The 27630-nt window shown below is 32.8% G+C and overlaps 1 protein-coding gene and 1 long non-coding RNA gene across 14 annotated transcripts in view; one reads left to right on the top strand and one right to left on the bottom strand.

Moving 5' to 3' along the window:
• LOC148601993 (uncharacterized) overlaps positions 1–14215 on the bottom strand; it is a 50042-nt gene extending 35827 nt beyond the window's left edge. The window contains exon 1 of one of the 4 annotated variants that reach the window (XM_088556209.1): positions 14072–14215. The gene's annotated coding sequence lies outside the window, so the exon portion shown is untranslated. Of the gene's footprint in view, positions 1–11549; positions 11674–14071 lie in introns of those variants that run through there. The other 3 variants (XM_088556215.1, XM_088556213.1, XM_088556216.1) reach the window with 3 other exon arrangements.
• Positions 14216–14260: 45 nt separating this feature from the next.
• LOC148601992 (uncharacterized) overlaps positions 14261–27630 on the top strand; it is a 59072-nt gene continuing 45702 nt past the window's right edge. For 5 of the 10 annotated variants that reach the window (XR_015917254.1, XR_015917252.1, XR_015917256.1 and 2 more), the window contains exons 1-3: positions 14282–14401; positions 15958–16031; positions 16612–16686. This is a non-coding gene — a long non-coding RNA (uncharacterized LOC148601992). Of the gene's footprint in view, positions 14402–15957; positions 16032–16611; positions 16687–20014; positions 20063–27630 lie in introns of all 10 variants that reach the window. The other 5 variants (XR_015917247.1, XR_015917248.1, XR_015917253.1 and 2 more) reach the window with 2 other exon arrangements.

Here is a 27630-nt window from a genome sequence, read left to right as displayed (position 1 = left end):
AGCAAAAATAGAAAAAGGTCTAGAGCGAGCTCTATGTTTTATTTACGACAAAAATTCTTCTATAAATTTTTTGTGCAAAACCAAATTTGCTATCATTGAAATTAAGACGCTTGAGAACGATAAAAATATAAAATTATTGAAAAAGATGGTCTTGTATTTTTATAAGATCTTGTAAATATGAAAAGTAAATTCTGTAACTTCAGGTTCACCAGCAAAACAGACTTACCCGAAGACAAACTGCCAAGACCGTAATCAACTGTAAACCTTCGATGATAATAATTATATTGAGTTTGCTTCTATCCCAGGCCCCATCAGTTTAACAATGGTCGGTGCCTTATGTTTGTTTACGGTTCCATATGATGACATTTATAATTGTTCATTCTACCCTTGTTCTAGAAAATAATTCGCATAAAAAATAATAGTTTCTATTATACATGTTGTTATTTACTAAAGAGTTATCTCCCTTTATTTGAATTCAACAAAACATTCTATATAATTCACATCTCATCAGACCAAGGGTTGTATGAAAAGACATATGCTAATTTCTGTTTACTTTATCATTTTAGAAAAACAAGACATCAAAAATAAAAATATGTAGACTTTTCAACAATATATCACATTTTGCATGCGTCTTAAACTATTTCTTCAAATGAAATGACTTTCAACACCTTGGAGAAAGATGATGTCTGGTAAAATACGTGAGTCAATTATCCATTTCAATAATTTAAGCAGGTCGTCAATTTATCGCCAGTGAACCAAGTTAAGACCAATTTAATTGAACTTTGATAATTTTTTTCTTTGAATAAGTAGTTTATTTGTTGTTAGAGTTTTTAAAATGAATGATAGTAGTGATAATCGAAAATAATGGTGAAGAATGTAGGCAACCTTCTTATTCAATTGAACTGTCATCGGACAATCGAAATAATAATTTTAAGTATACAGCTACATGTTGTGCGTATCGTATCGTACCACTTGGAACAGGTTGAGAGATCATTATCAACGTTAATTCCATATTCAAATGCCTGACAAAGTTAGGAACATAGTGACCAATCTTCCTCTCCAATTTGTATTTATGAGTCGGTCATTTTGTTGTTACCTATATCTATTATGAATTTTGAGACTTTTTTTAAACGACCGTGTTCTGTCCCAATCCATTAATAAGATATCTGGCATGAATAAACACATAAACACAAGACTTTTTCTCTTAAGTTGGGCTAAAAATATCAACCTGCCCTAGTACAGTTTTGCATCCATTGATAAAAAGTCCGGAATGAAATTTCGAAAAGTAACTCAGAGATATTCTTAATATTTCTTCTCGTTCGAAACAAATTGTATCTACAGATTGATACCGAGCCATTACGTGTTTTTTTCAAATTTTATTGTAAGTTACAATAACAATATTTTAGATCATATTTAGTCATTTAAAAACAATGCGAATAATTTATGGATCAACTATGTTTAAAGCATGATGTAGATTGTTTTTCATTGTACAATTCTTCAATGTGAACCATTAATTAGAAACTCATATCAAAATAAATGAAATAGGGCATGTTAGTGTAACATTTATCACGTGACATTGCCACTTCAAGAAAACGGGTCTATTATTAATTTTTAAATATTCCATGGCTTGGGAGGGCCACGGAGTAACAATTTCTACATTTCTATATTTCTGTGGAAGAAAACCGACACAAAGACTTTGAAGTAAGACGCATACAACGAATACATTACAGTCACTTTGGAAGCATTTCAACGAAAGAGAAATAGTCTACTAAATAACAACGAGAAAATGTCAGATTTAGATTTTTGAAATGAAGAAGTGGAGAAAATTCAAGTTCCATGATACGGAAATATAAGAACGTCTTTCTTCTGCATCGCCTAAATCCATTTCTGAATCATAATATAATTGTCCACAATCCGAGTCACCGACATGTAATCATAAGTTGCAAAACTTGCCCTTTCTAATTCAATATGCAGATTTTGATGCAGAAATTTTAGGACTCTTTTGAATTTGCCATTCACGAAAACCTTTCACTCAATGACTTAAAAAATGTGCTACTTGACACAATTGACCTATTAAGACCAGAATGAAGTGTTTGAAGCATACGAAATTTCCTTGTTAAATTAGAGACTCTGACCCAAAATTAGGAAGCGCTCGGTATATAACCAATACAAAAAGTCTGCGTAGTTATGGCAAGCTCTGGCATAACATACGAGTTGTGACATGAAAAATCCATACGCAGGAGTTGACGGGATGTTACCACAGATGAAGAGAAAGTTGACAATACGGAATGAAAAATCATAGTGTTTGTCGTATTGTTTGGTCTGTAGTTTTCCTTTACCATCGATCTCAAAATGTAGGTCAAGATATGAGGCTGATTTCACAGTGTTTGTAGTATCCTTTATCTCAAGATCTTTTGGGTAAATGCGATGTACAAAATCTCCTTTAATGGAATTGTTTATATATATGGCCGAAACTGAGATTTAAGGATCTAGCTAAACGATTTCCCTTCTTTTTTGATTAATTCAGCCTCATAAGAGTGAAGGAATAGGTCAGCAAAAAGTGGTACACAATTTGTTCACGTTTGTTGAAAAACACGTGCACCACACTGGACAAATATGTGGTCGATAATAAATTCCAGCATTTTAAAAACTTCTTCTTCTGTATATTTGGAAGATGATTTGGAACTGGTTTTACAAAGTATGAGGAATCTCTACCAAGAACTACATATTTGTATCTAGGTGTACCGTCTTTTTTTTATTTACAACGATGCAGAATGTTTTTGAGTCGGGATTTTAATTGAGTATGGGGAATAAAAGTACAAAGATTTGATAAATCATAGGTTGTAATGCTATTGTAGTCTGATAATAATCTTGAATTGAGGGTTTCCAGAAAAAAAAAGTTTGAAATTTTCTGGATCCGCATTAAATTAATACCACTACGGGAGTTGCAGATCCAGCTGTGTAGCTCTGTTTGGATTCTTTTGGAGTTTAGGAATCCAGTACATAGGCGGTAGATCACAATCAACGTCGTTGGTAAAGAGTCCAAACGAGGATAGCACAGATGTATGCTTTTCCACTGTCTCTTCTTTGGAGAGTGTGGTAGCAGTAAAGGTCTTATCACTGATTTTATTTTCTACGTCTACCTCAGATATTGGATGTAATACGTTTTACAGACAAAAACAATGTTGTTTTAGGCTTTGTCTGCTGGGGCAGCAATATATTTATTAATATAATAGACAATGTTTTACTACTATATCAGGGGCTTTGAACATTAGTGTAGCGTTGACACTCATTGACCTACTTAAAACTTTCAAAATTAAAGACCTCACAATATATCCAGCTCTCTTGAACTTCAATTCACACAAAGTAAAAACTTGCAGACCCAAATTTAATTGACGCTTCTACAATCAGTAGTGGCTCGGCAGTCTATGCAGCAAAAGTTAAGAGACACAGACGCTTGATAACAAACAGAATAAACAAAATATCTCTCAAAGTGATCAGTATAAAATGTATAGTCAATGTGTTCATTCATTTATTGTGACAATTCGGTATTTGCATTTTACATTCACTCTGGGAGGCCTGGAGTATGAGAAGAATATATATAGCGTTACACAACAAGAGGAAATTGACGTTATATACATGCATTACACCTTTCCATTCGCAATATAACATTCGACAAGCAAAGTTTGGTCTGTCTTTTTCACCCATTTCTCTACGAGTCCTTTAAAGAGTATAAAAAAGAATCATGATTTAAAAGGAAATCAAAAGAATCTTTTCCAAAAATAGTGACAAGACAGGGAAATCAGACACACTCAACAAAGATCATGAAATAACCAAAATAACATGTACAAAAAAAGTTAATAAGGAACCTGGACTACTCTAAAACTAGTATTGACTAATTGATGGTAGGGTAAGCGTTCTCTTAATTTCTAGAAACATCGGCTGAGTTCCGGGGTAGACGAAAGAGATGAGGAAGGGAAAACTATGACATTGTGAAAAAAAACGGTTCTCCTGGATAGATATAACTTAACGACCCACGAGTTCACGATGACTACCATACAACCTCTGTTGTAATGCCTACAATTTTGATTTTAGAATTCTAACTGTAAAGAATCTAGCATAGTACAAAATTTCGCGTTGTCACCGCAAGCTCTTACATAACGTATGAATTGTTAGAGCAAAACAAAGTTCACCAAACGGAATAAGAGTAGCAATTTGGTCATGAGGTTTGCTTTGTCATCAATGTGGGTCAAGAATTGAGGCTGATTTCATAATCCTGAAGTGTCCTTTATTTCTTTGGCCTAGATGCGATGTATACAATCCCAAAACCTAGGATTGTTAAACCACAATACCTCTTTATAGCGAAAACTGAGATCAAAGGGTCTGGCTAAACGATGTTTCGTCTCTTTGATCAGATCAGCTATTAAGACAGTCTCATAACACTGAAGGGAAAGGTCAGATAGTAGCGCAACACAACTAGTACACATTGGAATGACGACCGTCTGTTGAAAAATGCGTCTACAACATTAGATAAAAAATTTTATCATTTTGAAAACATCTTTTTCGGTATATTAGAAGATAATGAAATAGTTTTTTTTTACAAAGTATGAGAAATCTCAACTTAACACTGCATGTTCTTATCTAGGTCTGATTTGGAGTAACAACGGTGCATAATGTTTTTGTTTATCTCAACAGTAAGGGGAATAGTAGTTTAAAGGGTTGAACAATCATAGGTCTTGATGGTTTTATATTCTGATAAGAATCTATCATTGAGGGTTTTGAGAAGATCTTTCTAGTTTAAGGATCTACACTGGATTGATGGAGCAGTGTAGTGAATAGAGTCGTCACATTCTGAGACGTTGTATAATATTGATTTGTTGTGACATGCATCATAAATTTGATCCTCTATCCTACATAAAAACACCTAGATGAATTGTCCCGTACTACCATACATCGTGTACTAAGTTACAGCCCTGAATTAATCCTACGAGGAGGAATCACCCGGCCAGCGAAAGCTATATTATTATAGCCTAGCTGGCCGAGTGGTCTAGGGCGCTGGGTTTAGTGTCAGCGGTGTTGCCATAGATGTCACAGCTTTACGAGTTCGAGTCCCGCAAAGGGAACGACAAAAAATTTGCTTCGCAGTTCAAACATTGTTGGGAATTTTTCAGACCCTTCTATAAGTTTACGTTATCTTCCCTGTATCAATTTGATCCGATGGAGCAGTGTAGTGAATAGAGTCGTCACATTCTGAGACGTTGTATATATATATATATATATATATATATAATTGAGGTAATACATTATATAATTACACATTTTGTACAGAACAAACATATTAGATTTAATTTGAATTCCTATATATGTGGAAAGCATTATTTTTAAACGAATAAGCCAAATGGATGAGATTTCTACATTGGCCAATGGCCAAAGGTCAATGGTAAAGTTATACAATGATATTAAAAAGAACGGTAGTAATGTTCCTGAGTTGACATTGGCAATGGAATGTATGATTATGGCCAAAACAGCTTCCATAAAGAAAATGAAACCAAATTAGTTTGATAAGCCGACTGATACAATTCAAATAGTCCTCACCTTGCATACACATTTTCTAAGAGACAATTTTTAGAAAAATAGAAATTGTAATTTATTACACTGAAACTGAACTACACCATACCCTCTTTGGACTTTGAAACTGGTTTTGTTTAGACAGCTGTTCAGTCTACACCGGTTTAAAATAAATTGGAACAGTCTTTAAATGCGTCAAATTCACACAGATTTAAGAATTTGCCATAATCTTACATAGAAAGGTGCATTCAGCTGATTAAACCTTTTAAAGGATATTCATTCGTTTTCAAATATGTATTAATACCAAACAATAAAGAATGGTGTATTACATAGAACGATCCTGGTTTCTAGTTTTTGTTCTTCTGTTGAATAAAATATCATTAACTCTAATAGCGATTAAATTATGCAGTGAAATTTGTAGCTCACAGTATATACACCGTGTTGTTAAATATGTTCTGGTCTCTAATCCGCATCAAGTGCATTCAGGATATTACAAATAGACCGAAATTATAACATCTAATTATTTTCAATGAATTAATAAATTTCAAGTAAGTATCCCAAGTATTCCCACAAGAGTCAGGCAGTGTATAATACAAAAAACTCTCAACTCTTCGGAGGTGAAACTGTATTATTGCAATTACAAAATAAAAGCAACAAGTTGGTTTTTGTTAGAAATATACTAGAAAGACAAAAAATCCATCTTTTCCTGTAGCAAAAAAAGAAAACATTTCAGTGAATACGCATTGGCGAATCAATGGCTTACTCTATTTTACCACATTTTTACAAAGGCTTACAATTAAGAAATTAGATAAGTGAAGAAAGAGAAATATAGAATCTACAACGGTAACGAGTTGATTATGGAATTTCTCACATCGAGTGAAATAAATTTAATAGTTTTGATCACGAGGCTTGCCGAGCTATTCAAACTATAAAATTTATTTCACGAGATGTGAGAAATTCATAATCAACGAGCTTTGAGTGTAGATTCTGTTTCTCTAATGCCTTAAAACGTCAAAAATACCCAAAAATGAAAAGCGCGCGAAACGTTATGATTCCGAATCGCACAAACGCAAACATTTCATACAAAAGAAACCGTACAATGTCAAAGTTTTTTCACTTAAATCTTCCCGAATCCCTTATACTTCTTATTTAATATAAGAAAACACCATAGATATCTCATTTAACTGAAATATAACTACAATGGCAATCGAGGCGATTCAAGATGGAGTCCAAGGCAATCGATATTTAAACCAATCGAACTCTGAGAACAAAAAAGTCACTAATGATGAGAACATTCTTTCCACCGTCAAGCGGTATGAAAATTGAAGCATAATTAGAGAAAAAGATTTCTTGATAATTATATCCATTTTGTGAACATCTAGAGCTTAAATACCAACACATTTAAGAATTATGTTAAACTGAAAGTATTTCATGCATTTTTAAACTTCAAACTTATCAGAAATATAAAACCAAAGATGATAGCAGTTAAATAATAAAAATAAACAAAGGTACATGCTTCAAATATTTAGGTTTTTAAACACATCTCACAATCATGATAAAAATGATACAAATTTACATCAGTATCAAAGAAATTTACTCGAAGGAATTTAGTTTTATCATAATAAAAATATTCCCGACATATTTGTTTACTAAATATCCCTATACCACAAGGAAATATTTTCTTCAAACCTTCTTAATTAATTTCATTAAAATTGTTCATATCTACTATTCTGTTCTGACTACTGATATTACCGATTCTGACTGGTGGCAATTTTATGCTGCCCATTTGTGTAGAAATATTACGGAACTGATGAATCGTAATATAAGAAGGCGTTATAGCGCGCTATAGAGCCTGGGTTACACATGTAACCCAACTTTCATTCAGGAAATTCCTGAACCGAGTCATGACCATTGTGAAGGTTACCAACTTTCAGTTTTTACCCTGATACTGTCATGTTTTAAATGGACTTTATTTTCGACCTTCCTTCTTTGATATTAAATAAATTGTATCAGTCTGGTAATTATTGTTATTACTCCTTATTCAATGAAAGTGTACTATTGTTATGAGAACAGTAATGGGTTAAAGAGGTAGACCTAAGGTAAAGGAAATAACTCTTAAAATCAGTTATATGTTTGTATCATAATCAATTTCACCAAAACCTTTCAAGCCTTCATTTGAAACAGAATGACATCAATCCAAGTTACTTTGATGCTTACATGAAATTAAAAAAAAAAGCCTGAATGCAAACGTTTCAATGATTTTTTTAAGAGTTGTGTCCCTTACCCTAGGTCCATCTCAATATAAACATGATTGGTAATTTTGTATTTAATTGTAAATCAATGTACATTTATAATATTAACCCAAAAATTGCATTTTGGCTTATTAACAATTTTCTACAAATGAATTAATCAACACCTTTAAATATTAGTTTTAAAATGAAATTAATTACTTGCGTCAGAAATTAGAGTGTATTCTAAACTTATTTATAATGAAAAATATAATATTTCACGGCGAGAAAAACATGTGCGCAATTTCATATTAAGTTTATCAAGGAGTAATCAAGGGAACCAAGGTTATAGCGGTAATTAAAAGAAAGCGTCCTCTGTTTTTCTAATATAATATGGCCATTAAAATGACTACTAGTTAATAACCGTGATCAGTTTTGAAATACTAATAGATTAAACAACTTGAAAGAGTGAATTATCAAAATATTATCACGTTTGACGCGTATAACTAACGAGTGTGTGGAACTTGTTTAGTACGTGGTTATAGTGCTAAAATATTATTTTGTAGTCAAATTAAATCAACATGCTTTCTCACCTTTTAAAAACAGTTTTGTTGAATAAAGATGAAAAGACGTTTTATATGCATTAAGACGAATATATAAAATAAAACGTGAACCAAAGTAGCCTTTTAAAAACCAATTATCCTTGACCTTACTTTAGTAAACAGAGTCTTGTTATGATATTTAAAAATTTTCAAACATTTTAGAATATGTTTATCTCAGCACTAAGATTTATGATAAAAAAGACGATTTTAATTTTAATATCATAAATGTTCCTTTCCTTTGCAGCAATATCCCTTTATCTCCTGTTTATATTTCACAATTGATTCGCTACGCTAGAGCAAATACTAACTAGTCCGATATCTGCGTAACAGACTCCTGAATCATGGGTATGAGGAAATGTGTCTTAAAAGGTCCCTTACCAAATTCTTTTTTAGATATCAGTCCTTGGTTGAAAAATACTCAGTTTCGTCTACAAAAATGAGTAATGATTGTTTTTTGTGAATTGTTCTTTATGCTGATGTGACCACTGATTTCCCGATTATGGCAAATGCGTTTTAATCACCACTGGTATAGTCACGCTGCAATGGAAAAGGGGGTTAAGTGCCTTGTAAAACCTTTTTGGGTATGTATGTAATATATATTTTGTTTTTATACAACAGCTATTTACTGTCCTGGTTAGTCAGTGGTATGTACAGGTTACATCGTGAAAAAGTTTGGAGTCTAGGTAATGTCGAAACAAGCAATATTCATTCTGTTCTTAAAAAATGAATGATTATATCCCTAGATTTATTTCATACCGTGACATACAACAGTGCTTATATTTAAAAAGTTATTAGTTTGCATATTGTTTTTTTTTATTTCAGAAACAGATGAATATGCACATTAATTCGCGACACATTTATTCACGTTTGTTTGCAATTGTTTACTAATGTAGTAATGACTAAACGAAAAAGCAAATTTGAAAATGGGAAATTTTCAAATTTCTAGTGTTTCTTTTTTGTAATTTGTTTCATTCTTTAAGTAAACAACAAAATGAAATTAATTTCTTATAGTGCTGCGGACGGTTATTAAAAAGTGCTATAGTTTTCAAATTTACATTCTTTACACGTGATTTTTACATGTAACCTTTTTCCTTATATCTACAATGCACGATTTAACTTGAATAATCAATCAAAGCGTAGTTGGGTCGGTTGATGTTTGACTCCTCCTCTAATTAATGCAAAATAGCATAAAACTTTAATTTACCGTTTTTCATTTTGATTAGAACGATATTTAGTAACTACAATGATTTGTCTATCCATTGACATATGATGTAGCCGCATACCCTCTAGGCCATTAAAATTTTAAAAGTCCTTAGCCGCCCGTTGCACTATTAGTAAATACGAAGTTGTAAACTATAATGCATCTAATTTTAAAAATATGGCATTTGCTACCCATTGTCTATGTTTTCAACCGGTACCCTCATAAACATTTAATTCGTATGCGTACTTTCTTTGATATACAGTTAAACCTGTCAAAACTTAACTTTTGCACTTTATAAATGATTTGGTTTAGACAGGTGTTTGGTTTATCTAGGTCAAAAATAAATTTTAATTGATGTAATGCGACTCAGAAAATGTTTGGTTTCGAACCAAAGGCAACGTTTGGTTATTTATTATTAAGTTTTCAAATAACCTAGATATTTAAAATCAAATGTTCTTAATCTGTAACGTACAAAATATATGAATAGCACAATCATATTGCAAATTTCGGTAAACTGTATTTGTGTTTCAAAGAGTAACTTCTCATTAGCAGCATCAAAACCAAAAGCTAGAACTTAGGAAGTTTTTCAAGATCAAAATCGAAAAATATAAACAAGAAGTACATGTACTCACAATAACAATATGATATATATATATATGACATCAGATTCTTTTCTGGTATATTTTCTTGTTACATTTGAACATTAAATGTCAGTAAATGCTTTTAAACATAAAACTGATCTGCAAAGATTCTCTCAATTATTTAGTAGAAATGAAGATACAAATTCTCAATTCCAGCAGTTCATTGCGATAGTTAGGAAATGTAGTCTACCACAATGTACAGGCCTATTTAAAAGCAGTCTTTGTAAGAACCACGCAAAAACTGTACGATGCATTACAATTTCAACCCCCCCCCCACACCCAAGAAAAAAGGCTACACGTTTAGTTGAGTTATGTGATTGGTCTGTATGATAGAAAGTTCATCCAAGCCTATCTGGTCTAAGATAATTTACATACAAATCCAATTGGTCCTAGTATCATATACAGAGTAATCACCCTTAATTTGGAATTCTACAATACAGTCTATGTAATTAAAACTCTCAACACCATGCGTTATATGAGAGAGTATTCAAGGGAACCAAGATTCTAGCCTAAATCAAAAGAATGTAATCTAGAGACAAAGACCAGACATGGAAAACAGATAATCACAACGAAGAACATAATATAATTAAAATAATACATACAAAGTAACAAAATTAAATGAGCAACTCGGACTCCACTAAAACTGGGAGCATGGACCAGGTGCACCGGTAGGGTAAGCGTCCTCTGCTGTTCTAGAAAATTCACATGTAAAATGTTTACCATGATGTTTTATACAAAATAACAAAACTTTAAAAAACAATGTAGGCATTACAATAAGTTGTCATATTTTGCATAAACCACGGAGTAAGGAGTAATAAACAGATGTCAGGGAAAGTATCTCAATTGTGTGTCAATTGTTTTCCTACTGGAGGCAGGTCACCAAATTATCTTCATCGAACCAAGGGAAGATCAATATCCACTGAATTTCGTGGTTATTTTTATTTGCTTTGAAAGAGTTGATAAAGTGGTGTCCAAGTTTTTGAACAGCAATATTAATATGAGTGATAATTGTTTTGACTTTTCAACGAAAAAAAGGTTTGAAGTTCATATATGAGCAATAATAAATATAATAAATTTCACTTTGCCTGACCAAGTCAGGTACACACTGGCTTGTTTCACTTTTTCAGTTTATCCCTGTTTTTCCTAGTTCATGTACTATTTTATATTTCCCTCTTTGATTCGTAACTATTAGTTCGGTAAATTTGTTATTACGTTCATTCATTATCCGTTTTGCGGCGGTTCATTTTCTGTGGAGCCCAAATTATATTTCAATCCGTAAGTGAGAATAATATAATGAAAAAAAACTTACCGGACAGAAATGTTACATGTTAAACGAGTCACTCTCTCAATGTCAAACTTAATATTTCTTCTTCTTGCTTGATATAAATTGTATCAGAAGATAAATCTGATATCGAGCTGTTACATGTCTTTTATTCATTTTTCATTATTTGTTACATATTAAATTGTCCATGTGATCAATTTTAAACAATGCCAATAAAAATTGGACCGACAACTTTGACAACATGATATTGATAATTGTATAACTTTACATTTCTTCAATTTGAATCAACAGCTAACGAGGCTCTAAATTGCCTGAATCGCTCTTCTGGTTTGATAGGTAATATTCTATTTTGGTATCTTCTTGGATGAAAAGTAATTACTTCAAAAATAGCGAACCACATGGCTTAACAGATTTAGATGAAATATTGACCTATTAAATGATATGAAAATAAATAAGCATAGGGCTTGTCAATATCGTCACGTGTCATTGTGAGAAATTGGTTCTACATAGATTTGACAGTCGAAATGATGTTTAATATACCTTATTCATATTCCCGACTTAACTTTGTTTTTTTTTTAATTTGAGCAAAGGAAAGGAACTCGTGGATCGTTATGGTGTATCCATCAGCACCATGAAAACTGATTTATTCAACGGGTCATAGTTTTCCTTCCCTCGTTTGTCTACCCCGGACTTGACTTTTTATGAACAACTCGGCGGGTGTTTCTAGAAAAGCAGAGGACGCTTACCCTACCGGTGCACCTGGTCCATGCTCCCAGTTTTTAGTGGAGTCCGAGTTGCTCATTTGCTTTTGTTACTTTGTATGTGTGATTTTGGTTGCTTTGTGTTCTTTGTTGTGTGTGTCTGTTTTCCATGTCTGGTCTTTGTCCCTGGATTACATTCTTTTGATTATCGCTATAACCTTGGTTCCCTTGATTACTCTTTCCAACCCGACCGACTGATTTACTGACAGATTTGAGCAATGGACAGCAATAGACTTCTAATCAAATATTTGACTTACTGTAGCTGCAGTAGGTACTTTTAGATATTTTTTTCTACCATTAAAATGAAGCTACTTACCGAAGTGTAAATAACTGAAGTTTAAAAAAAAACGCCTTCTGTTCTTTTTTCCCCGATGAGACCCCCAATCAGATTGTCGTGTGATGGTGGGTAACCTCCATTTAAAAAATGCCAAAATAGCTTGCGTTTCGTAAATATGAAAAAACTACTATGAAGCATTTGTTTAAGACAGGTTTGAAAAAATATCAACGTATTGAATTAAAGATTTGTAGACGTAGCAAAACATGAACAATCAACTCAAACTAATCTGAACAATTTGGTGTTAAAGAATGAAAATAGGAAATGCGATATGATTGTCAATGAGATCATCCATGCGTATGCTTAATATAAACTCCCGGAGGGAAAATATTTTGTTATACCTCAAACCATTCAGGAAGTTGACAGTTTGGTCACAATATTACCTGTTCCATCGACATTTAAGTGTAAGTCACGATATGGAATTGACTTTTTAGTGTCTGTAGTGTCCTTTATCTCATTTGGGGGGGGGGGGGGTCTTAGGTGCGATATCCACAATTCCCAAATCTATAAAGATTTGCGATCATTTAATATTTTGACTGTTATACGTCATATCTGGCCATGTCTGTACTTAACTGCACAAACTGCAAATTAGTACAGAACACCGGAAAAGAACCTTGTTAATTTGCTATTGCTTGATAAAAACTTCATTTTCTGTCTTGAAAGCAGAGTAAATTATATAGCAAAAGGAAATGTTGAAAAATCAGTAATATTGTGGTGTATACAAAATATTGCTTTTATAAGAGAATGTTTTGAAATAAGTATATAGAAAAACAGAAGGTGTGATACTCTCTAGTCTTTATAATAAACAATACATGTCGTCTATCAACACACCATGGGAGACTAGTGCATATAAATTATATGCATTAATTTCTACAAAAAAATAATTAAATGAAATCTGTTACACCAATAGAGAAATTGATATTTATCAGGATGTTTCTTCTGTATCCTGCACATATTTTTACTTGTAGAGAGAACATTTGCCGAATTTTATGGAACATTTGCATGAAAAAAGCAATCAATCTGGTTTGAATTAATTGGTGAAAAAAAAATACGTTCGATTATAAAAGAAAAATAAGGGTGTAACAATTAAAGACAACAAAATATCATATAGATGGTTTAAAACACAACATACATACATACTTATTAAAACATCATAAAAAGTTTCATGCAAATAGTATCATAGCATCTATATAAGTGTTAAATTCAATGCAAGTCACATTAACTGCTGTAATGAACTGCAGTTCGACTTCAATAAATTTGCTGACAGACTGATCTGAGAGATCCAGATATTTATGAAAGTGTGGATTCTTAAATGTGCTATACTGGAAGATCAGAAAATAAATTTTCCAACATTTTGGAATTCGTCAAAACAAGCCAGGGAACCCCGAGAACCATGCTTAACACATGGCGTCGCGGCAATTTCATGGACGTGAGTTTATTACCCGGACACTTACCAATTTGCCGATATATTATTTTTTCTTCATCCGATCTTTCGGCAGCTGCAAATCAATAATTTCAGGACCGACAGCCCTATTTCTTATTAAAATCAATTTGTTTGGTAGAAAGAAACGGTGGCGCCGCCTATAATGGAGTTCCGAATGATACACCTGCAACGATAAGACCCGAGAGGTATGAATTGTTCAGTTTTGAAATCTTGTCCTTGGTCAGTTGACTATCGTTGTTGAAGGAAAACACAAATGTGGTGTTAGAAAGATAACAGTCGTTACGTAACCAGTTAAGCTGTAATGTATAATCTAGACAGGTAGAAGTAGGTGTACTGTTACGTAAGATTTTTTACACATTCTTGTTCATTTATTCTTACAAAAAGAAAGCGGTACCGATTTTCAGTACATTAAATAAACCTGAGGAAGACACATTACTTATTGATGAGGTTTCTATAGTAAGCAATAGCCTTCAAATAGTCTTTCCATTGAAACTTTGCTATTGGATAACAATTCATAAGTTCCAAGGAATGTCATAAGAGAGAGTTGTTGTGCTCTGTGACATATCCTTTTCAGAACAACTTAAAATCATTTTATACCTCTCTTCTACTCTAGAGCTTGAGATGAAGGATACGGATTCTACAAACATTTTGAAGGCCTTTTCTTAGATCGATGGAAAAGCAAAACAATTGACCAAAGTATACGACAAACGTAACGACTTTTCATTCCGTATTGTCAGCTTTCCTTTCATCTGTGACAACATCCCTTAACCACCAGCATATTGAGTTTCCACATACAATTTGCCAGAGCTTGCCTTAACTACGCAGATTGTTTGTATCACGTTAGACTTCTTACGATTAGGCTTATAGGACAGTGTTATGTTGCTACAAGATTGAAGTCATCACTACAAAAGTTTTATGGTCGCCATCATAAACCTGTGGACTCTTACGCTGTATCAATCTGCACCATTATAACTGATTTGTTCAACGTGGCATAGTTTTCTTCTATTGACTTCTCTTCCTTAACTATTTATGAGCAACTCTGTGGGTGTTTCTTTCTAGAAAAACACTGGAAGCTTATCCTACCAGTGCACCAGGTCCATGCTGCCAGTGTTCAGTGGAGTCCTATTTGCTCATTTACTTTTGTTACTTTGTATGTGTTATTTTTGTTATTTTATGTTTTTGTAATGTGTTTCTGTTTTCCTTGTTTGATCTTTGTCCAAAGATTACATGCTAATTTTTTTATTTCCGATAGAATTTTCGTTCCCTTGATTACTCTTTCATGGTTACGGTTTTTTACAGCATCTTGTCTTCTTTTGTTACTTTTTATGTGCTGTGAGGTTTTATGGCTCTGCACCACTTTTTTTTAGCATTTGAAATTCATGGATAATGTTGCTTGGTCTAGTACTATTGTGCTGACAAAAAATTAGGGTTTATGGTGGCGCTATTATGTAGTCATCTTAACTGACATAGTAAATTGTTTACCACTGTTTACTCGACAAGAAATTAATAAAGAACCGTTTCTTCTTTATTAGTTTGTACAAAGTTCCCGAAACCCAGTAATAAGCGAAGAAATATCCTGACCGGTTTGATGGTAAATGAGAAAGAGTTTTCGTCGTTTTCTTTTTTTCTTTTTTTCTTTTTTTTTTTTTTTTGTTTTGCTGAACTTTCTTTGATATTTTTCCCATGAAAGGAACCATTCTAATGCTTTGTCATTTTCCTGAAGCCTAAAATCGCTGGTTGCTGTAACAGGTCTTGGGTATTAGAATTATTTCATCAAAACACTAGTGTTTTCTAGAAGTTTAAACGGAGTATCAAGCTTTCAAGGAGTATTTTAGATGTATAATATCTGTCTCCAAAACATTCCCTGCTAGATGGTTTCAAATTTTATATTTTTAGATTCACTAGTTAGAAAGAAGGGATCCTGAAAGTTTATTGTGGATGTCGAAAGGTTTTGAAGCAATGTTCCGTAGGTATGCATTTCGCCATTGTTCCAAAAAATATCTTTATCTTTATCATGCGCATTCTTGCCACTTTAGTAGATGTTTTTCATGACATATGAAAATCCATAGTAATGAAGATTTTTGGATTATTAAAATTAAAGATGTTTTCATTGGTGAAAACTCCATCATCAATACTCTGCAAAATTTGTTCGTACTATTTCTATTTACAATCATTCATGGCCAGACAACTAACTGTCTTCCAGAAAAGTATGTATAACAATGATATAGATGCCCCATTTGTAGCAATATATGTAAACGGAAAACGGAATACAAGGTAGTCCCAGGACAAAAAATGCAAAGCATAAGATGCAAGACAACTATCATTCTTGTCTAGTCATAATTCGTTAATTACATCTTTGAAACCTATCATGTATGTGTCCCCCTTTCTTCGAAATTTGAATTTATTGCTGAATGCTCATTTCATCATGTAATAATCCCTCTTCATAACATTCTGCTGGTAAATTTCTATTTTTGCTGCATTCAATATCAAGTTTGACATATCTTTATTAAACCCAGCCTCCTGATTTATACTTTATTTATAATATTATAGGAAGCATGATGGTGGCAGAACAACATAATCACGGATCGCGCATAATGGTACCAACGTGGACGTCGACACTATAAGGTAATACATCATCGCAGTAATTTTTGTCCCATCTTCAAACTCTAGGATGGCACTAAATGGCTTCTTTCTGATACATCAGACATATCGTTAAACGTGTGGGACACATAGGGATAACCAAATAAAGAATATTAAATATATTGATGAACATCTCCAGGATGTATAAGCATACACACTGTGCTACAAACAATCGAACGCCGTGCTACTAATAATTAATATTGAAGTAACGTTGAGACGAAACAGAGGTGAGAGTAAATTTGTTTATTTATCGATACTATATATTTATATATTTATGCTTTTAGTTAATGGCTTATGTTTCACCTTAGATTCAAGTATAGTGTGTGCATGATTAATGTATGTCATGGAATCGATAAATATGGGTACATAAGTATAGAGATCATAGTTAGTATGATTTGAGGTTATGGTAAACTTTGGCAATTCATATTTTTTATTTATAGGAATCATATATCCTCATACCAATTTTGTGCAATTGAAGCATTTTTAGCGACAGTAATTGGTATAACAGTATCACATTGCAAATGTGTAGCATTGATGACCAAACATTTTATTACCTGTTTTTATGCACCATAATTCTTTTTCTTTGACATAAACATCTTTGACTAATATATTTTGTGTGCAATTAAATCCTTTGCAGTACCTATATTTTCTTACATCGTCTAAAACACAATGGCTTTATTAATGGCTACGGCATTTTAAGCTCCAATATTAGTCATATGTTAGTCATATAAATTTTCCGCAAATGGAAACTGATCATGTATGGCATCCTATGGCACACTGGAAGCAAAGGTGCCCTTGTGTCATGGTTTTGTTCAGTTAATTTAAAGAAACCTCAAGTGTTGTTTCCTACTATATGAAAATGCTCATTCGGGGATTTGGGAAGAGTGCTGTACTAGAACTTTTGCAAAGTAAGGGTTTTCAGTAAAAAATGGTGTTTCCATAAAACATTTAATCTACACATGACAAATTAGCAACCACGGAGCTCTACCCCACAAGGTTATGTCAACATTAATTTGAAACAAAAAGCAGCAGCTGTCATTAAGTAATCACAACAAATTTCAGACATTTGGGGTTTTGTGGTGAGGATGCTTTTGAAAATTCTTAACATATCACATACCAACCAATTACCCTGAATACATTGAAGGCTTTCGAGACTTTTTCTTGCTACAAAAACCTCTCAATTGGTTGAGTGTTCTTAATTTGTATTCAATGTTGGATTATTTTCGTTTATTTTTTTCGTATTTTGCGCAAACAAAAACTACGGGATAATTTCGTACCTCTCGGGTCTTGTCGTTGTAGATATACCATTCGGAACTCCATAACTGACGCCTCCCCATTTTGATATTTTTACTTTATTTAAGGGTTTTATAAAAAAAAAATAAAGGAGAGAGCGTAGTATCCAGTCTGCACGTACCTGCCAGGAAAATATACCGTACTAAATTTCTAACCTTTTTGGTTTTCCATTTTTAAAATTGTTTATATGCATAGCTATTTTATTTATAACACAAATAGCCCTAGCATAATCGTTTTCTCACATTTCAGATACTCAAATTTCTTTGTTAAGTTAATACACATTATTGCTACTGTTATACCATTTAAACAAATCGATAATCCATTGCTACGTTTATGTCAAATATAGTATCGATACCATTTACTTCTTTTCCTCTTTCGACTAACCAAGGTTACAGCGGTAATCAAAAGAATGTAATCCAGTGTAAAAGACCAGACATGGAAAACAGACGTACACAACAAAGAACATAAAGTAACTAAAATCATTACCGCTATAACCTTGGTTCCCTTGATTACTCTTTGTCTAAAGATCAATACACTACATCAATAAAAGCCAAACAAAAAATATATATATTTCAACTTAACATCTCGATAAATCTAAGAACAATCTAAATAACATTTCATATTCTAAAAACATTGCTTTTTATGGAAATTGATAGTACTCGACTCATAATTCATATTTCTTTTTATGTATTCTGTCAAAAATATGGTAACTGTTAGACTGAATTAAACAATTGGAGTATTGAACTGAATATTGCCATCAGAGTTTATGTTATCTAAGCAATCGTGACGCCATGGTGTTTTGCAAGTCATAAAATAGTTAGACTTATATATTATCCAACTTGATTTTGCCCCCAAATCAATCCAATGTTGCCCAGAATGAGCATATATCTCAGGTCCGTATCTGTTTCTCGCAAATAATCCCGGGTTTCGTGGAACCGAAACCCATTGTCCGTCTAATAACATTTTTGTGGGCTTAAACCCATCTTTAAGTATCTTTTCCGATGGCAATGTATATTCTCCATACATCTCTAAACGCCAGTATTTGCTGCGCAGCGCAACATAACCACCATTTTTCCGACCCTTGGTACAACACTTTAAACTCTTCCCGTTATCATCTTTAAAATGATATTGTTTCGGAACTTGATCTTTTAGTTTTGATAGAGCTGTGAAATTATCAGAAAGAAATACTAAATCTGAATCTCTTTCCCATGGCAGTACTGAATAGAACTTTACTGCACCCAACAAGGTACCCGAGTCTAATTCACAAATTATTCCGGATTCCTCGCAGAGTTTCATAGCAACTTTTGTGACGTCAACTAAATCTTGTAAACAACATGGATGAACAGCATATCCATTTCTTTTATTGCAACTGATTTTCCTACTATTGCATTTGAATTTGATGTCGAACTCGCCAGCAAACCGATATAGATTATATTTGTCAGCTAGATCGGACCAGTCCGAATCTCTGTTCGAAAGTTTTGTCCTATGAACGTAAAACATAGAATCAGGACACACAACATTTTCTTTGTTGTCCTTAGAAAGACGAAGAAAAAAATCGTAGATGACACTTATAATTCCCATATTTTCATCAAATTTGTATTTCATCATTGTGCTTTTTCGAGTTATGAATGGACCTGTTAAAAAGTCACAAAATAAACACTCGTGTAGAGATTCGTCGTATCCTTCTTCATAAACTAATGTATAATTTCTGTATGCGACTTGATAACAGCCAATTTTCCAAAAACCATCCTTGTCGCGTGACGCACCCCCAACGACAGCCACGTCCTGGCTTTCAATTTCGTGCACTAGACGCACTATTCGAGTATCATTACTGAAATCAGTAATGTTACGAGCAACTAAAACGTATTCAGTTTTAACTTGTTCGATCAATAAGTTCCAAGCTTTTCCAAGAGAAAAATTCCTTGGAATTTCTTTAAACAACATGTTACTGTAAATGGTATTTTCCAACACCCATTTTGTACCCCATGTTCCAATTATCACTTTTATTTTACTGTTGTAGTGCATTATTCCTTGTAGAAGAGAGTTTGCGTGCTTCATAAGATCTTCTGTGAGTAAAACCACTATAGTAACAATCTTTTCAATTTTTGTAGCATAGGAGCAATTTTCTCTTTCAAATCCTTTTTCGTAAAAAGGATAGCCATACTTGGTCCCATTATATACCTCCTTGTTGGACGTTTCAGCTCTTTTGTAGAGGTATTAGTCATGTCTAGAAGTTCAGTAAGCACAGTCAGTGTTTTAACTACAAATTTTCTAGCTTTGGTTCCTCGTATATGTATTTTGGCCTGCTGAAGTGTCCTATACATTTTAATATGCAGTTGTGCAAACTTGGATATTTTTTTACTTGAATTACAATGTTCTATTAATTTCTTCTGACGAATATCATTAGATTTTACCTTTGTTTCCTTGGCAGAATATTTTTGATGCATAAATTTCGGAATTGCATACACATTTTCTGAATTTAATTTGTAAAAAAATAAAGCTAAAAGTATTAAACACACAGTTGCTACTCCAATACACAACCGTTTATAATTGTTTAATTCCATTGTCTTTATTGGCATAAAAAATCAGAGATCTGAAAATATATTTTTTCATTTGATTATTGAATAGTGTTGTTTCATTTATAGAAGTCCAATAGAAGATACATGTTTTAACGTCGTCTTAGGTATTTTTTTTTTTATCAAATCTTATTTTACGAAAATTTCTCCTCCAGTTGACTTAATCATTGTTGATAACTACAGTACTAAAAAACATTATGTATACTAGTAGTTTAAAGAAAAACATATTACACACATAATAGTTTTCTCCCTTATTATTACACACATAGTAGTTTTTCTTCCATATTATTACACAAATAGTATTTTTCTCCCTTATTATCACACACATAGTAGTTTTTCCCTTATAATCACACACATAGTAGTTTTTTTCCCTTATTATTACACACATAGTAGTTTTCTCCCTTATTATTACCAATATATATGTTTCCTCCTTTATTATTACACACATAGTAGTTTTTGTTCCATATTATTACACATATAGTAGTTTTCTCCTTTATTATTACACACATAGTAGTTTTTGTTCCATATTATTACACACATAGTAGTTTTCTCCATTATTATTACACACATACTAGTTTTCACCCTTATTATTACACACATAGTAGTTTTCTCCCTTATTATCACACACATAGTAGTTTTCTCCCTTATTATTACACACATAGTAGTTTTCTCCTTTATTATTACACACATAGTAGTTTTTCTTCCGTATTATTACACACATAGTAGTTTTTTTCCTTATTATCACACACATAGTAGTTTTCTCCCTTATTATTACACGCACAGTAGTTTTCTCCCTTATTATTACACACATAGTAATTTTCTCCCTTATTATCCCACACATAGTAGTTTTCTTCCGTATTATCACACACATAGTAGTTTTTTTCCATATTATTACACACATAGTAGTTTTCTCCCTTATCATAACACACATAGTAGTTTTTCTTCCGTATTATTACACAGATAGTAGTTTTCTCCCTTATTATTACACACATACTAGTTTTCACCCTTATTATTACACACATAGTAGTTTTTCTTCCGTATTATTACACACATAGTAGTTTTTCCCTTATTATCACACACATGGTAGTTTTCTCCCTTATTATTACACACATAGTAGTTTTTTTCCTTATTATTACATACATAGTAGTTTTCTCCCTTATTATTACACACATAGTAGTTTTTGTTCCATTTTATTACACACATAGTAGTTTTCTCCCTTATTATTACACACATACTAGTTTTCACCCTTATTATTACACACATAGTAGTTTTTCTTCCGTATTATTACACACATACTAGTTTTCACCCTTATTATTACACACATAGTAGTTTTTCCCTTATTATGCCACACATACAATGTATGAGTCTTTCAGGGCTTACTTGAAGGTGTGTTTACACTTTTGAAGAACTTTCAATATGGAGATATTGTTAAAACTAATATAGTGTCTAGCCCAGCGTGTAATGATGATGCTAAAACCAAAGATGTAAATCATTTCTTCTTTGTAAGTCATTTACAATGACATCCGAAACGATCTTATTCATTAACTGACTTGATTACCAGGGGAAATAGAAATTAGTAACTTCTTAAGTGGTCATCCAGATATTACAAACAAAATCAATGTTGTACTCGAAGAAGAAGTTCTTATATTTATCAAGAAATCGAAGCATTTCCTCGTCGTTTAAAACACTTAGAGGCGTCGGGTCCACGCGCAAACTATATGTATTTGTTAATCTTTTTATTTTAAATTTCATTTACCCAATAGACCCGTTTGTGGTAAGTTGGTGAGCATGCTCAATGTACACTTCCGCGAGATAGGGCTTGGGTAGAACAAAAGAATTTTTCTCGTAGAAGTGTATTTTGAGCATGCTCTACGCATGCTCATCGACTATCCTATAGTTAGCACAAAAGGGTCTTTTGCTATTTGTTGGATTTTTTTATTGCATGTCATTACTGTATATCCTTGTAGTATGATATGTGTAATATTGTGAAAAATGTAATTCATAGAAGTAGACTTCATAAATATGATACACTTATGTCATCATATCCCATTATTGCTATTTGAACAAATAAAATTGTTATAAAGAAAGCTTACTGAACATCTAACTATGTAGGTAAAACAGCAGGGCAGTGATATTTAACTAATATTTAATTATAAGTTATCATTTAATTTATATGATCACGAAAGAGGAGTAGAAGAAAATTGCAGATCATGAATATGATCTTGAACAAAAAATCAAAATATTTTCTCAGTATGCTTGAAACACACGTAATTTTACTTATATGAAAATGGATTAATAATATTTGTCAATTAAATGCATAAAAGAATGATTGTAGGTTTTCTATAAATGATTCTTTTATTAAAACCCACTAGTCTGTATATTAAGTGCATTCTTGACATACTAATCTATTAATTTTTACGAAAGTTCTATGTGTTCTGAAAGTTAATTATGGCAAACTTTTCAACCCCTCCATTGCCAAAAAGAATACACAGATACTAAATTCCTTTTTATCTCACCTGGCCAAAGGCCAAGTAAGCTTATGCCATCACTTGGCGTCCGCCGTCGTCGTCGTGGACGAATTTAAAAAAATCTTCTCCAAAACTACTGGACTGACAGGTTTTAAACTTAGCATGATTGATCCTTAGGGTGTTCTGCACAAAATGACCGTTGGGATTTTTTATCCATAAGAAAACATGGCGCTCTTACTAAAAATAGAACATAGGGGTCAGATTGCAGTTTTTTGCAAATAACTAAAAACAGTTGCCCTTAGCAAATTTCTGGCATAGGGTAATATTGTTCAGCATCATGAGAAGGACTTATGCCAAAATTGTCAAAACGACTAGTCAACTGATGTAGGACTTACGGCCCCTGAAACAGTAGTTTTTGCATTTTTCGCATATGCAACTTTGAAAATCTTCTTCTCAAAATCCTTTGCACAGAATTCAATGAAAGTTGGCGGTTATGTTTCTTGTGTATCCCATACAAAATGACCGTTGGGATTGTTGATTCATGAAAAAACATGGCCGTCGTTACTAAAAATAGAACATAGGGGTCAGATGGCAGTTATTTGCAAATAACTCAAAAACTGTTGCCTTTAGCAAATTTCTGGCACGGGTAATCTGTTCAGCATCATGAGACGGACCTATGTCAAAATTGTCAAAACGATTGGTCAACTGATGTAGGAGTTACAGCCCCTGAAACAGTTTTTTTTTTTTTTTTTTTTTTCTTTTTTTTGATTTTTTCATGTGCAACTTTGAAAGTCTTCTCAAAATCCATTGCACAGAATTCAATGAAAGTTGGCATATAATGTTCCTTAGGGTATCCTAAATAAAATGACCATTGGGATTGTTGATTCATTAAAAAAACATTGCCGCCGTTACTAAAAATAGAACTGATGAAAATTCTGGTTCAGGTCATGAAAATGCTATGGAAAGCATTTCCTACATTTGACATTTTAGTTGATTTTAACTTAGCATGTCTCATTCCTCAAGTTTTTCAAATAATCAAATGGTTAACCATGTGAGCGATTCAGGCTCTCTTGAGCCTCTAGTTTAGGATTAGTGAAGATAATGCCTCAGTATTATTCTGCCATAAAATGGAGGTGCATTCGATCAACCCGACAAAATCACGTTTAAATTGTGAACTAATCCTTCAAAACTTTCCTGCAAAAATACCGATACAATAACCGCCGAGATAGTTCTTATATCGGAGACTATGATGATTATAAATAATATGATATGCATGTTGAACACAGCGATTGACAGTGTATAAAAGGGGTCCCAGATCTGTTATTATTCACTTGTGTTTTTAATACATGTAAAGAACTCGCATGAATGTTAATCAAACGATACTGCCTTTTTATATAGTTTTTTCCTCAATATTGTAACATAAGAATAGACCGCTGAAAAGAGATTAAATTTGAAAAAGGAGCAAGGACACCGGTTTCCATTTCGGATACGCCTACCCATTGACAAATCATAATTATTACATTATCTTTAGCATAGTTTATCTTACTTTATAAACATATTCATGCACACAATTGCATGCTTCTTGTGTGAATCATATATCATATATGTTTGCATTGTTATTGCGCCCGATGCAGGCCATCGATTTGAATCTAATGCATTTTGAACTATACGCTTCCGTACATTTGTGTATAGCAGCGATAAATACTGACTTATTAAGTGATATTTATATCAATAGAACTGTAATGGGTTTACATAAAATACTAGTTTTGCTTTATGGAAAATGAAGATGTGTTAAATAGCAGTTTGTTGTTGATTTGTTCCTTATCTGATCACTTACAGTAGGTTATGACGACACCGATTTAGCCACATGTGTAAAGCATATCAATTTATGTACTTGACATAAATAAAAAAGACAAAGTATTAAAAACATTGAAGTGTTTCAGTCAGTAGAACAAAAATGTTTAATTTTAAGATCTATAAATTATACGTACTGTGCAATCGGGTCATAAATCGGTTAAAATAGAATCTTTTTTTCATTGTGCATTGACATCTCGGTACACATGTACAAATTAATTTAGATCCGAGTTTACCATATCTCCTTTTATGAATATTTACACGTCCATGTTTGTTCGATTTCGTAATTCTATATAACAAAAGCAAACTTGCATTAAAATTCCTCTGTTAAAATAACTTCTCGAGTATTTCTTCCATTTTTAAAATGTATTTCCTATCTACACTCGACATGAACGAACTGCATTTCATGCATCAATGGTAATATGAGGCATGTAACAAGAATAATTTATAAGCTAGAGATGCCTTATTAATAGATAATGTTACCTTTCATAAGTTCGATGACATCCTAGGTCCTTATAGATTTGTTTTGTTTTGTTTTGTTTTGTTTTGTTTTATTTTTTGTTTTGTTTTGTTTTTTGTTTTGTTTTGTTTTGTTTTGTTTTTTTGTGGGGGGGGTAAGGAGGTGGGGTGATGGGGCTGCCTGCCGGGGGCCGCGTTCTTTCCGAATAATACAAAAAGAAATACGTCGTGGTAGGCATTGCCTATGAATAAAGCTAGAAACATTCTCAAGGTTTCACATTAAGAACAACGACCAGCCCCAGCAATATATATATTTAAAACACGCCTGATACAATAATTGTAAAACCTAAAGTCAGAAAGGCCTTCTACTCTTTTCGCGCATTAGACTCATAAAAAGGTGTATAAAGACCCAGATTATTCAAAAGAATAATCTTAGAATAATTTCATCCATTGTTTATATTGGAAACAGGAAATAACTTCATGGCTGTTCCATGAATTGGACTTCTTAGTGTTCGTACTTCAGCCTTTCTGTCTTGATGACATATGGGAAACGAAAAAAAGTATCTGAAATCACATAACTATTGAAGATTACATGATAAATGCTTTTAGTAACGTAAATACGAACATACCGATCTTTGCGGGGAAGCTTCAGAACACGTGACTTCCTTTCCTGAAATTAGGCTCACAGTGCGCGCTTCCAAGCAGGCCATGGAAAGAGAAGTTGGTATTAACCGCAAATTGCAATTTACAAGCAAAAGTACCAACACTATATTTAGTAGGAATTGACAGTGGTTGTGAAGATGAGGTTTTTTTTTTCAACAGATGTCAATATGAGCATTGTCAACTATCGCAAATTTCCTTAATTAAAAAATTGCGACATTTTCTCGGTTAAAATACAATGATAGCATCCTGCATCAAACTAGCGTTTAGATCATTGATGACCCAGACATTGGGTTTCTGGTCTACTGCTTTGTTATATAAGGCTAATCTGAAGTTATTTTGACAATTAAATATCTTAGCTTATACTTGTCTCGAGATAAACATAGGGTAAGACATAAATCTTGAAATCAGTGATATGTTTGTATTATATTCAATATCACCAAAGCCTTTCAAGCTTTCCTTTAAAACAGAATGAAATCAGTCCAAGTTACATTGAGGCTTACATGAGATTGTTGTAAAATGGTGAATACAAACGTTCCAATAATTTTTAAGAGTTGGGCCCTTACTTTAGTTCTTGCTTAAGCTAACAGTAAATCAAATGTACATTGGTATTGATACAACTCATAAAGTGGCCAGTTTTATGCAATATTTGGACTACACAAGCTTAAAAAGAATGTATCCCACTTTTTTCTAAACTTTGGATCGGCCCCCGTTCGGGTTTGGTTTCATAAGGGAGAAGTTGGGAAAACAAATGCAATCTTGATTTTTCACAAATTCTTTCACATTATGTTAAAACATTACATTACAATCTTCATTCAAGTGTCATGGGAGTGGAGTGCTTCATTTTAAGTGGTATGGGATCAATAAATAATAACAATAAATACATTTCTAAGGTAGACTGTCTAATGACTGTTTACATTGAGAATCAAAAGACTTTGAAAGAGGGGCCAAAGCTATTAATTTCCTCATTTTTAACTGCACTCATTTAATTAGACTACAGCAAATGATTTAGACTAAAAAATATATTTAACAAACACCAATACCTGCTGTAGGAGTAGTATAGATGCACGTTTGGGTTATTATTTTTCGGTGGGAGCCGGGGGAGCATCCCAATGCGCAAGCGCATGACGTCACATCCGGTGGTCAAGGACCGGAAGTGGACTTTGGGTGTGACCGGAAGTGAACTTAGAAAAGGGACCCATGACCGATAAAGGAACATTGGGACCTTTTGATGTAAGAAGGGGGCCTTAAAGGTTAGGAGGGGGAAACGACCTCCATAGGTATCATCATTAATGTCCCAATTCGTGTCATTATATAGTATGGTGTAAACACGTAAATATAAAAAAGGGGGAGGTGTATTATGACAAGAGTTACCTTTCTTTGTTTATATTTTTAAATTCTACATTTTCATTAACGTTAATTACTTTTTAATTATTATTTTTGGAAATTATTTGTAATTTCATTGTCTTTGTGTAATAATTGAATAGGCACTTTGATTAGATTTTAAATTTTGATTCGAATTTCTTTGTGTTCAATGGATTGTGCAATTTGAATAGATGTCTCACGGATTAGACAGGTGTTTGGAACTTCACATTTTACTGGTGATTTCAATAGCCCAT

Source organism: Perna viridis, chromosome 12 (genome assembly GCF_037379345.1).
Source record: "Perna viridis isolate PV_CMFRI_1.1 ecotype Kerala chromosome 12, ASM3737934v1, whole genome shotgun sequence".
NCBI classification, from domain to species: Eukaryota; Metazoa; Mollusca; class Bivalvia; order Mytilida; family Mytilidae; genus Perna; species Perna viridis.
This window is presented reverse-complemented; position numbering and strand designations above follow the sequence as displayed.